This window comes from Balaenoptera ricei, chromosome 1 (genome assembly GCF_028023285.1).
Source record: "Balaenoptera ricei isolate mBalRic1 chromosome 1, mBalRic1.hap2, whole genome shotgun sequence".
In the NCBI taxonomy this organism is placed as follows: Eukaryota; Metazoa; Chordata; class Mammalia; order Artiodactyla; family Balaenopteridae; genus Balaenoptera; species Balaenoptera ricei.
In genome coordinates, this window is record NC_082639.1 from 47,536,454 (window position 1) to 47,548,354 (window position 11,901).

Sequence of the window (11,901 nt, forward strand, 5' to 3'; positions counted from 1 at the left end):
GGCCCTGATATCCAGCACTCCTCTGATGACACTTTGCAGAGGAGGAAAACTCCAGTGCAGCAGACAGCCTCCTGGTCAGTTAACAATTAAATCGTGTGAACCACTGCGCTGGATAACTCGAAGATATATTTCGTTAAAGAAGGTGACCAGGAGCAGTGTGTTTGGTGGTCCCGTGGATCTGTCTCTTGCTTCAACAGTGTTTGGGCAGAACCGACCCAGGGACACCCCTTCCTCTAGCCTCCGACCACCCACCAACCATTTTTCCAGCCACAACTTTCAGAACCAACCAATTAGCTATCCTCGGCCTCTGGGACCAGCCAACACCATTTGTTGAGCTTAGCTCCTTATTGCTGATCAACCATGAGCTCCCGGATTTTTCAGAATTATTCTACCCAGGTGGAGACCACCATCCACCGCCTGGTGAACCTGCATCTGCAGGCTTCCTACACCTACCTCTCTCTGGGCTTCTGTTTCCACCACGATGATGTGGCTCTGGAGCGGGTGGGTGACTTTTTCCATGAATTGGCTGAGGAGAAGCACAAGGGCACCGAACATCTCTTGAAGATGCAAAACCAGCGCTGCGGCCATGCCCTCTTCCAGGACCTGCAGAAGCCATCTCAAGATGAGTGGGGTAGAGCCCAGGATGCTGTGGAAGCCGCCCTGTTCATGGAGAAGAACCTGAACCAGGCGCTTTTCGCTCTGCATGCCCTGGGTTCTGCCCACACAGACCCATAGCTCTCAGACTTCCTGGAGATCCGCTTCCTGGATGAGCAGGTGAAACTCATCAAGAAGATGGGTGACCACCTGACCAACCTCTGCAGGCTGGCTGGTCCCCAGGTGGGGCTGGGCAAGTATTTCCTCGAAAGGCTCCACCCTCAAGCACCACTAGGAGCCTCTGGAGCCCAGCGGCCTTTGAGAAGCCCCCTCTGGTGTCAGTGCTTCTGCCTGAAGCCTCTCTGTGCAGCCACTGAACAGCTTTTTAACTGTCCTGGAGCCCTCTCCCAAGACTTGGACCAAATGGAAACAATAAAGCTTTTTGCAGCAAAAAATACTAACAATAACAGTAATGTGAATTCGGAAGCCTTGTACCGCATTTCTCTTTATAAACCCAGTGCCTGACACTTTTCCTGCACTGTCTCATCCAATCCCCTCAACGCTCCTGCCAGGTAGATATTCTTTTACATTGTACAGGTTTGGAAACTGAAACTCAAGAGGTTTGGGAAATTGTAGGTCATGAAGCTTATAGTAAGTAGCCAAATTGAAATTTAAAGCCAAATTCATCTGAATCCAGAGACTATGTTCTTCCCATTATCCCAGACTCTGGAAGGGTCTATGGCAGATTCTGTCTTCACAAAGTCAATCTATACAAATGTCTAGCCACAGTTGAAGTCTGCATGCCTTTCCTCAGGATCTCTTCATTTTAGGTTGACCTTTCACTGACCTTTCCTCCCCCACCCCACCTGCTTCACCTCAAGAAGCCATCCTGTTTTCTCCTTGCCACTCCATTGCAATTTTCCACCCGGATTATTTGTGTCTATAACAAGCAAGGCCACACCAGTGTCTGGCTTTAAAAGAAGCATGAGCCTTCATTCCCGAGGTAATGAGACCTTTTTTTCCAAGTTCCTTCCTTCAAAGTTCATGAACTTAATAAAAAATAAGACCAGCTCTATTACAGCCCAGACCTCTGCTGCAGGAAGCCAGGGCTGACTGAGTAAAGGCAGCGCCTGAATGAAAAAGAAAATGTATTCATAGATCAGCACTGTCTTTGCCTTCCACCGACCAAATCCACAGACACGCTGGGAGGCACCACAGCCCACGTCTGAGCTTCCTGGTTACACACTACAGGTGACATTCACGTCACAAGGGCAAAGTGGACCTTGATATAGAGACGTTTACAGTCTTTGTTTATAGTCTTTTCTCCCCCTTGGAAGTAGAGCTTTGGAGAAGCCTGACACTTGACTCTTCAAAGTTGTTAGAGATGTGCATCCATCCGCTCCCCACACAGAATAGTGTGAAAGACCCAGGGGGTGCATGCAATGAGTTATTCCAGGCTGTTTCTCATTGGCCTCTTGCTCCTCAGCGCCAGTGGCCATTGCCACATGCTTCTGCAGCTGCCCAGTAATGGTCCCACGGTGGCCCTTGCCATCACTTCATCCCTCCAAATGGCTCCTCTTCTGAGAACCTTAAAGGTCACTAGTATTCCCCCCACTAGTATTCCCCCACTAGTATACCCAGCTCCTAGCAGCTCACTTGTATACCTACTGCTCTAAGGCCTCCCTGGACCCTCCAGGAACTTGGCTCACCTGCCCATCAGTCCCCGGTTAGCATTCACACATCTGTTCAGAAGACATGTTCTGAGTGCCGATCATGCTCCCGGCATGAGGGATTCACCTTGAATAAGACCCATCCTTGCTTTCCCACCAGCCTCACCTCCTTTCCTGCCCAAACTCTCCTCTCACCATCCTATGGATGCTTCATTCTGCTCCACTCAATCACTCGTCTTCTCTGCTTTGGCTGCCAAGCTGCTGGAGAAGTTTGCCTAACGAGGCTGAATTGCACCAGAAAAGAATTAGCCAACTCTGCCTTGGCTTCAGTTTCTACATTGCAAGGCTGCAATGAGAAATAGAGGAGGGAAAGAATTTAAACCCCTAGTATACCATGTAACACAAGTAGGTGTTCAATAGATACTCCATCCAATTGCTGTGTGCTCTGAGCCACAGCCCCTCATCAGGAAAATGGAGGCAGCAAAACAGCAAAGTCTTTAGGCCATAGAGGGGATTCAAAAACAAACATGTCAACAGCCATTATTCCCTCGTGCCTTCCCCTAAATGAACATGGTCTGCCTGGGCTTTGGATCCCACACCATTGCCTGAGTTCTAGGTGGTTTTTGATCACCAGCTTCAGCCTATTGCATCAGAGGAGCTCTGCTGATGACAGGTTTAAGACCTGCTAGGCTCCTAGAGCCTGTGCCACTGCCTCCTAATTCTCAGCTAAGACCATCAAAAAGATTGCAGAAAGATACAGGAAACAAATCTCAGGAGGCCCTGCAGCCCGGGAGGTTTGGTGCAAGGAAATGTAACATCTCAGTGCCTGGAGCTCAGGGCTCCCAGGCCCTCGGCCCCCATCCCAGATGTTGTGGGCAGCGATGATGAGGAATGGGTTGTATTTCCTGTGAATTAAGCCATCGGGTGGGAGAACAATGTCGTCATTGATGGGGAAAGGTCACTGAAATTCCAGGGACACTTGAGGCCTTTCACTGGGTTGAGACAGAGATGCCTAATGTTAATCCTACGTAATATGAGACAACCCACTTTCTAATGACAACCCACTTTCTAATGGGCCTACTGGAAGCTCAGTTGGCCATTCACTGTGATTCAGTGCATCCTCAAGGAAGTGGTTTGGAAGGGAGGGAACTTTCTTTTTTTTTTTTTAATCTGTGGTCCAAAACTCTCCCAGAATATATTAGCACGGGCTATTCTGATTCTTGGTGGAAAAGGTGTTTGCTCCATTCAAGACATACTTAGTTGGAAGGCGAGGGGTTCCAACCTCCAAAAATAGTGAAATCAATATTCTTTCATTTATTAAATACACATTAATGGGGCACAGAATGTAATGAACACACAGGCTATTTCTGCTGCCCTCCTTAGGGTGGTTTTTGGCCCGTGACCTTGGCTCTAAGGCCCATGTCTTTGCCCTCGTACTTTAGAGTTCATTCCTTTATTTGACAAATACTTAATGTGTGCTTCCCTTCTTCCAGGCACCGTAGTGAGGGATAAAATGGCTAACAAGACAGAGCCATTCTCTCCCCTTACATGGTTTATTGACTAACTGGAAAGTCAAACCATGACTTTATTCATTACAATTAAGTGGCACAAGTGTAATGCCAGGGGAAGTGCAGGGTCCTCTGAGAACATAGGGCAGGCCCTCTGCAAGGGGAGAAAGGAAGGGGAATTTAAGAGGATCTTTGGAGAAGCTGACATTTCAGCTGGGCCTGGACAGAAGGCTAAGAGTTAGCCCAGGGAAGGGGGAGCAGGAAATAAGGGGGACAAAAGAAGGGCACTGTCCCTGGGCTGGAGGGAGTAGGGAGTGGAAGGGGTGAGGCGTGGCTGATGCAGAGCGAGCAGATGCAGGGGAGGGCTGCCTGCCCCGCTCACTTCAGCTTTCCAGCTGCATGACGTCTCCAGACCTGCTTCAGTGCCAAGCTTTGCAACCTACTTAGCTTGGGGACGGGAAGTTCCAACCTCCAAACACAATGAAATCAATATTCTTTCATTTATTAAACACACATTCATGGGGCACAGAATGTAATGAACACACAGGCTATTTCTGCTGCCGTCGTTAGGGTGGTTTCTAGCCTGTAACCTTGGCTCTGAGGCCTATCTTCAGTGACAGCCCAAACCCCAGAGTCCCAGGAGAGGTCCAGCTTCCCAGGGGCCACTTGTCAGGGAGGGGAATCCAGACCACCTCCACTCATGTCTCCAGGGTCAGATTTCCGTAATTAGAAGAATTGGTCGGAGTGGGGAGGTCCAGGTGGTCCACCGAGTGGGACCCATGGTGCAGTGTTTCTGACACGGTGAGCTGTTTCCTCGCTCCTTTTCTTTGTCTTCGCTGGCAAGGAAATGATCTTCAGGAGAGTCGGGCACTGGAAGTGAACTCTTTGTCTCCCTAAATGACTTCTCATCTCCTGGTTTGGATTAAATTAAACTCTGTCCCAGAAATGAGAGTTTCTGCAGATAAAACTTTAAGGAAACATGAAGAACAAGAGCAGAGTTGAAGGATAGGGGTGTGACCAACATTATTTTTATTTTCAACGATGAGAAAAAAGTAGACACAGGAAATGTCAATGGTGGCCTTGACACCGAGACCAAGCCAGGATGAAGACAGGTGATCAAGGAGGAGATCCCAGGACATCAGAGAAGGAAGCAGTGGTGACCAGGAGAGCAAGCTCACTCAGCTGGCTGCCTGTTTTTGGACAGATACGAGTTGGCAGTTTAGCACAAGTCCATAGTTTCTCTGGGATTCAACAAAACAGGTGTCAAACACTTCCTTGGCAATCCCTTAAGATACATTCAACTAACGTACGCTAAAGGTGGTGTGTCTGCAGAGTCAAGGCCAGAGCGTATGAGAGCACGGAACAGAGTCACCTACCCCAGCCTGTGGCAGGTCTGAAAGGCATCCTGAGAGAGGGCCACCTGAGCAGATAAAGCACACATCTGGCACACGGTAGGGTATAGGGTAGAAGCAGGTAGTACAGCATGGTACAAACACTACAGCCAGACTGCCTGGGGTCAAAGAGGACCCTGCCATTTACTAGCTGTGCAACCCTGGGCAAGTTCCCCTAACCTCACTGCGCCTCAATTTCCTCATCTGTAAAATGAGAATAATAATAGTACTTCGCTCATACGTTTGATGTGAAAATTTTGAAAGAGTCAATATATGCAAAGTGCTGAGAATGGCACCTGGTAAGCTACATAAATGTTAGCTATGATTAAGGAGATGTGTGGTTAAGTTTTTTTTTTTTAATTAATAGTCTTTATTTTAAAGCAGATTTAGGTTTATAGAAAAGCTGAGCAGAAAGTACACAGAATTCCCATATATCCCTCCCTTCCACACACAATTTCCCCTACTGTTGGCATCTTACATTAGTATGGTGCATTTGTTACAATTGATGAGCCAATACTGACACATTATTATTAACTAAAATCCACAGTTTACACTAGGGTTCACTCTGTGTTGTACATTCTATGGGTTTTGACAAATGTATAATGTCAGGTATCAGCCATTACAGAATCACATAGAATAGTTTCACTGCCCAAAAGAATCTTCTGTGCTCTATCTCTTCCCTTCCCCCACCCCCAACTCCCTATCCCCTGACAACCACTGATTTTTTTTTTTATTATCTCCATAATTTTACCTCTTTTAGAATGTCGTATTGTTGGAACCATACAGTACATAGCCTTTTCAAATTGGCTTCTTTCACTTAGCAATATGCATTTAAATTTTCTCCATGTCTTTTCCCTGATTAAGTTTTTATAAATGGTGGGTATATTCATACCAAGTTGAATGACAATACTCAAAGGAAGCTGAATAAAGAGTCTTTACCTTGTCAATCTATAGAAAGTTCTGCTAATATTTGCCTTTGGAACTATGCTATTTCATCCTCCAGTGAAGTCCGACCACTAAGGGTTTTTGTCCCTAGTTAAGTAACTCCTTTAAAATACAAACATTCCTGGGAGGTCACATTTTAAATATTTCAGGTCTAGAACTATAGCATTGTTCAGCTTTAAGGAGCTTCAGTATCAAATGTTCCCAAACCCGTATTTTTTTTTTTAACATCTTTATTGTAGTATAATTGCTTTACAATGGTGTGTTAGTTTCTGCTTTATAACAAAGTGAATCAGCTATACATATACATATATCCCCATATCTCCTCCCTCTTGCGTCTCCCTCCCACCCTCCCTATCCCACCCCTCTAGGTGGTCACAAACACCCAGCTGATCTCCCTGTGCTATGCAGCTGCTTCCCACTAGCTATCTATTTTACATTTGGTAGTGTTTGTATGTCCATGCCACTCTCTCACTTCATTACAGCTTACCCTTACCCCTCCCCGTGTCCTCAAGTCCATTCTCTATATCTGCGTCTTTATTCCTGTCCTGCCCCTAGGTTCTTCATAACTAATTTTTTTTCTTAGATTCCATACATATGTGTTAGCATACGGTATTTGTTTTTTTCTTTCTGACTTACTTCACTTTGTATGACAGACTCTAGGTCCATCCACCTCACTACAAATAACTCAATTTCGTTTCTTTTTATGGCTGAGTAATATTCCCTTGTATATATGTACCACATCTTCTTTATCCATTCATCTGTCGATGGACACTTAGGTTGCTTCCATGTCCTGGCTATTGTAAATAGAGCTGCAATGAACATTGTGGTACATGACTATTTTTGAATTATGGTTTTCTCAGGGTATATACCCAGTAGTGGGATTGCTGGGTCATATGGTACTTCTACTTTTAGTTTTTTAAGGAACCTCCATACTGTTCTCCATAGTGGCTGTATCAATTTACATTCCCACCAACAGTGCAAGAGGGTTCCCTTTTTACCACACCCTCCCCAGCATTTATTGTTTGTAGATTTTTGGATGATGGCCATTCTGACTGGTGTGAGGTGATACCTCATTGTAGTTTTGATCTGCATTTCTCTAATGATTAGTGATGTTGAGCATTCTTTCATGTGTTTGTTGGCTATCTGTATATTTTCTTTGGAGAAATGTCTATTTAGGTCTTCTGCCCATTTTTGGATTGGGTTGTTTGTTCTTTTTGATATTGAGCTGCATGTAAATTTTGGAGATTAATCCTTTGTCAGTTGCTTCATTTGCAAATATTTTCTCCCATTCTGAGGGCTGTCTTTTCATCTTGTTTATGGTTTCCTTTGCTGTGCAAAAGTTTTCAAGTTTTATTAGGTCTCATTTGTTTATTTTTGTTTTTATTTCCATTACTCTCGGAGGTGGGTCAAAAAGGATCTTGCTGTGATTTATGTCATAGAATGTTCTGCCTATGTTTTCCTCTAAGAGTTTTATAGTGTCTGGCCTTACATTTAGGTCTTTAATCCATTTTGAGTTTATTTTTGTGTATGGTGTTAGGGAGTGTTCTAACTTCATTCTTTTACAAATAGCTGTCCAGTTTTCCCAGCACCACTTATTGAAGAGGCTGTCTTTTCTCCATTGTATATTCTTTCCTCCTTTATCAAAAATAAGGTGACCATATGGGTTTATCTCTGGGCTTTGTAGCCTGTTCCATTGATCTATATTTCTGTTTTTGTGCCAGTACCATACTGTCTTGATTACTGTAGCTTTGTAGTATAGTTTGAAGTCAGGGAGCCTGATTCCTGCAGCTCCGTTTTTCTTTCTCAAGATTGCTTTGGCTATTCGGGGTCTTTTGTGTTTCCATACAAATTGTGAAATTGTTTGTTCTAGTTCTGTGAAAAGTGCCATCGGTAGTTTGATAGGGATTGCATTGAATCTGTAGATTGTTTTGGGTAGTATAGTCATTTTCACAATGTTGATTCTTCCAATCCAAGAACATGGTATATCTCTCCATCTGCCAAACCCGTATTTTAGAGATGGAAATCAGACAGAGAGGTTACTTAGTGAAGAGTACACAGTCAAAGACAAGCAACACATCATTCATCTAGGAAGTCACCTGTCACTTGAATGCAAGTTTGGAGAGGTAGGGCCAGTAACCACACAGCCTGAACTGAAAAATTAAGATACAAGTTTCAACAAAAAGATCTTTTGAATTTCATCCATGAACATGTACAATCATTTAATTATTTCATGTATAACCTTTATCAATAATAACAACATTAAAGTTAGGGCTATTTATTTACCAACATATACTTATTGGGTGCCTACAAAATGTAGACAATAAGCTAGGTGTAAGGATATGCAGGTAAAAATAATACAGGCTTGCAGAAAGTAGGAATCAATGACTGCCTGGGGCAATCCAGGAAGGTTTCCCCGAAGAGGTGGCATTTGATCAGGCCCTGAAGGATGAACAGATATAGGTGGGAAAAGAAGGACACTAGAGTGAACCTGGGAAGAGGAGAGTGTGGGATGTTTATTCAGGAGTAATGAGCAGTTTTGACTGGCCGAGAAGAGAACACACGGGGAAGTCACAGAAGTGAGGCTGCACATTCCCCATTACAGTGTCAAGGTGACCGTAGGCTGCAGAGGGGCTGGCCTGGGCAGAGCCCTCAGAAAGCTAACTCCTCCATGTCACCACTGTTCCCAAGGCCCAGGTTGTTCCACCAGTGTCAAGTGTCCAGCCACCCACTGAACACTTGCCAAAAGGCAGTCTACAGCAGGTTCTTAGAGAACTCAAGGACTCCCTGCTTCCTCCCTGTGTCCTTGGCGCCGTGTCCTCATTGTGCTCTCTAAGGAACAAGTTTCCTCTCGAAGGGCAGACAATAGAATTCTTTTGAGAGAGACTTCTCAGGCATGAGTCGTCCCAAGGCAACCTTAATTCAGCCTGGGCGGGGTGGGGGTGGGGGTGGGGGTTAGAGGGTGGGCTTTCCTTCCTGGAAGTCCAGCTTATTAGCGAATTGCCTCCCCACCCTCATCCCACTCCTGCTGGCAGCCCTGCACTTCCAGCCCCCATTCCTCTGCTAACGCAGCAGCCTCCCGCCAGCCCTTGCAGTCAGGATGGGCTTAAGCAACTTTCTCCATTAAATTCCAGACTCCTTATTTGATGCAACCGTTTTTCCACCAGCCTCCCCAAGCTTGTCAGAGAAAGGAAGGCTCTGGGTCTGCAAGACACCCCACTCAAATAAATGCCCAGTTGACAAGCAAGCGCCGCCATGTCAAAGAGGAATCAGGAGTGTGGTTGACAAGGAGGGGGTCTTGGGAAAGTGAGGGCTTTTTGGGACTGATCCCCCACAGTCCTTTCAACACTTACCTCCCTCCTGACTGCTTCCCCACCTCTGTAGATGAAGGCACGCATGCGCACGCATGCGCGCACACACAGCCCTGGTCCTCTTATTCCCTGTACTCACCCCATTATCACTCCCCACTGCCAAGCTTTCCGGACCCCTCATGTCCCCACTAATTCTGATACTGTCATGCACCTCAACACCACGGGACACAGTGGGATGGAGTGGCGAGAACAGGGGCTTTCAAATCCTACAGACAGGGGCTATATTGCAACCCTAGTACCTATGTATTGTTTGTACCGTGTATAAACCTCCCTCAGCCCCAGTTTCTGCACCTGCAACCTGGAGATAAAGAAAATGAAAGGACTAAAGTATATAAAGTGTGTAAATAACCAAGAACAGTAGCTCACACAGAGTGTAATTCCAGGTGATTTCCTTTCCTCTGCCTCCCTTAACAAATTAAACTCAATTGCATTCAAACAAGCACAGTACCGGAATGTCCCTTCAAGGGCACAGAGAAACAGTATCATGGGGAGGACAAAGGCTCAGAGACAGATCCTATCTCATACAATACAAATTTTTATTGCAAAGAACAGAAACCCCAACTCAAATTGGCTTCAGGGAGGGGAAAAAAAGAGTTAATTGCTTTGGCAAAATTGATCAATACTCCCAAGATCTGTTCTCCCATCCTTCTCTTTAGTAATAGAACTCCCTGTCTCCCGTGACGGAAAGGTTGTGACCGTCTGTCCCACACACACTCCAGAGGCTGCATTTCCCGGCCTCCCTTGCATCTAGCCGTGACCGTGCAGTGGAATGTAAATGAAGGAGATGAGTACAGTTCTCAGGTCACTTTCTTTAAAAAGAAGCTGATCGCTCTACGTATCTTCTTGTGTTCTTCCTGGGTTGAGAAATGGGTCAGCTGAAGCAATCACTTGGGACCTAGAGATGGAAGCCACATGTTGAGAATGGCAGAGCTACTCTGGCAGCCCTAGACCACTTACCTCTGGGCTGTTATGTGAGAGAGAAATAAACTTCTATGTTGCTTAAATCCTTTTGCTGGGGAGTCTATATAGTAGCAGCCTAGCCTTCAACTTACTAACACAATTAATTTCAGGTGAGACTTGATTCAGCAGTTTCCAACAATGTCACCAAGAACCTGTTTTCTTTCATTGTCTCTGTTCTGCTTCCAGTGGTGTCTGTCTTATTCTCAGACTCTGCCTGACCCCCTCCCATAATTGGTCCCTAGTCCCCCAGCCCTTAAACAGCTCCCGGGACTTCCCTGATACTAACAAAAATTTCTGCAGCCAGTACTGACCTCAAATCCTCACACAACACACTGTAGAGAAGAGGAATATTTTCTACTCTTAGCATCATGAGTTGGCAAGAGGGACACTAAAGGACAGACAGATAAGCTAGTAAACTTAAAAGGATGACAGTTACTCATTTTCTCCTTTGCACATCTTGCTTAACTGTTTAGCTAGAGCCATTAGCTTAGGATTTACATCAAGTACTGTGAACTTTAGAATCCAGCTCTAATATTCAGACCATGCTCCTTCAGAGCCCTCTTGGGCTTCTACTGTGGGAGACAAACACCTGTTTCCCACAAAGTCCAAGATACACGAAGGAGGAAACTAATTCCCCAAAATGAAATTAAGTCCTGTGAGGAAGTGGAAGTCAATGCTGGGAAGCTAAACAATGGTAAATGTCCACCCCATCACCTATATATTTATATCATTCAAACTTGTAATTCCAGCCCAAACCTCTCTCCTGTGACTCAGACAGGGACAGGACCAGAGTGACGCAAGCAAGGAGCCCAGGAAACTTTTAATTTCCTGAAAAATCTAAGGAAACACTCATTCTCAAGTACTGACCCTGCACTAGTCGGACCCTGAGAGTGAATGCCTCCTTAAATTTTGCTCCCTAACTCTAGTCCTGACCCCTGACCTTCAAGCCTGTGTACTGGCCATTTATCTACCAGGATATTTCTTAGGCTGCTTAAGTTCAAGCATGGTTAAGATAGATCCTGTCACCTACCACTTCCCAACCTTGTCCTTCGACGCTCCCTATGACACTACCACCTACCACCTATCTAGGTGCTCAAGAAAGATTCTTGGGAATCATCTTTGGTGTCACCCTGTCTTCACCTCCCTCTAGACAATCACCAAGTCCTAACCATTCAACTTTGTTTAGTCAGCCCTCCACAACCACAGATGCAAAACCCCCGGATACAAAGGACCGACTGTACTCATTGTACTATGCCATTTTATGTAAGGGACTTGAGCATCTGCAGATTTTGATATTCAGGGGGCTCCTGGAACCAAGCCCTCACAGATACTGAGGGATGACTGTACATATCTCCAAAATCCATCCCCTTTGCCAAGCCTGCCATGCCTGTGGCACGAAACTAAGTTACTCTCATCTTTCCACTTGAAATTTGCAACAGCCCCATACCTGGTCTTCCCACTTCCA

General features: G+C 45.4%; 1 pseudogene; it reads left to right on the forward strand.

Annotated features, from left to right (window-relative positions):
- Nucleotides 1-360: 360 nt before the first annotated feature.
- LOC132359325 (ferritin light chain-like) lies at nt 361-971 on the forward strand (annotated as a pseudogene).
- Nucleotides 972-11,901: the final 10,930 nt, after the last annotated feature.